Source organism: Gavialis gangeticus, unplaced genomic scaffold (assembly GCF_001723915.1).
Source record: "Gavialis gangeticus isolate Ggan-Ray unplaced genomic scaffold, GavGan_comp1, whole genome shotgun sequence".
Taxonomy (NCBI): Eukaryota; Metazoa; Chordata; order Crocodylia; family Gavialidae; genus Gavialis; species Gavialis gangeticus.
The window spans coordinates 138345351-138346981 of record NW_017729024.1 but is presented as its reverse complement, the minus strand read 5'-3'; positions in this window follow the sequence as shown (position 1 = coordinate 138346981).

Genomic DNA, 1631 nt, shown 5'->3' with positions numbered 1-1631 from the left:
TTTGCAAAGGAATGCCTCATAGTTCTACTTTCTTGCAAAAGTGTTACTGACTTCAAAACCCCTGTTTCTCATCCTGGCTTTTCCAGTTGGGCTCAAAAGAACATGAACCCCTGTTAGAAACTTAGCTCAATTGTAAGCCATATGATTAGCAAATATTCTGCAGGGACATGAAATAATTGTTTCAATGGAAAGCTGGCTTTTATTTGTCAACTGGAGTACAGGTTAGAATTAGGAAGCAAGGAGTACATGGATGTCCACGTTGGCAGCATGAATTGCCTCTCTGCCATTATCTTTCCCCTTGCACTGGAGAGCCAGTTATTATTAGTATCTGACAACTCATTTCATCATTTCAAACAGTTTTCATATGTTCTGCCTCCCTTGGCAGCCATTAATTAAGATGTAATATCAGATCATTTGCCTTTCTGTTGTAATTCCAGCATATGTTGACTGTCCTTGTGTAAGGGGGCTTTCTGCACCACCCTGAGTCCCATCAGCTCCCAGCTAGAACAGTAGTGTCTCATCATAATAGATCACCCACCATGCCTTTGATGTTATGGGAGATATGGGTGCTGTTGATTGCCTCTAAGGTTTGTTACTATTTTTGCTTGAAGGATCTCGACTAGGCTCTGTCTAAGTAGCTGCTTGCCCTGTTCTTCCCTGCATGGGTCCCAGGACAGCTATTTCTCTCCCTGGTTCTACCCTCGTCATACTCTTGTGATTGGGGTCCACTCTCTCGTTTTCTTCCCCTTCTGAAGGAGTAAGGTCATCTTTGCCTTCCCCTTCCTGCAGATCCCCAAAGTAGTTTCCTTCACCCCCCGGGATCAGACTCCCCTGTCGCTCAAGCCTCTTTGTCAGCTCCAATTCTCAGCTGGACCTTCTCTGGTAAGTCGCAGGGCTCGAGCTTACCCTCTGGCCCTCTATCCACTCTCCTTCCCTCATCTGCTCTCTCCACTTCTCTCCTCTGATTTCTTTCTTCTTCCACCTTCCCCAGGATGCTCCCTTGGCATGCCTTAAATCTCCCACTCTCCAGCTGGGTCCAATGTGGCAGTTTGCTGTTAGCTACCTGCCTGACCCAGCTATTCCTTCTTTGTTCACTGGCACAGTACTTTCCCTTTCTCTTTTGTGCTCTTTCCACACAGCTTTTCTTTTCCTGCACTTGGATTCTGGGGTCTGGGTCTGCCGCAGTAACCTTTGATCTATTGTGGCCCCAGTTGACTCCTCTGCTTGTTCTGACCACAGCAGGGTTTGCCATAGCTCCTCCAGCTCTGTGAGCTGAGATTTTCTCTTTTATTCTTTCCTGACTGTTCGTGGCAGGGTGCTTCAGGCACCCTGTCACACCTTGATAGTTCATTTTTTCCTCTTCCTCAGTGGAAGAGGTTGGAAGGGCAATAACTCCTTCAATCTCAGTACATAATGACACAAAGCTGAATGGGAAAATCAGGTCAAATATTTTTCATAAAAAATATATAAATTTCCCATGTTTCCTACAAGGAGATTTCTAAACTTCCAGCATGAACCTGCTCCAATTTTGAAATATTCAGCAGTGTTTGGGCTTTATTTATTAGATTTTAGTATTTGTGGTGTTTCTGGGTTCATAGTTTCATAGTTGGTAGGGTCAGAAGGGACCTAAG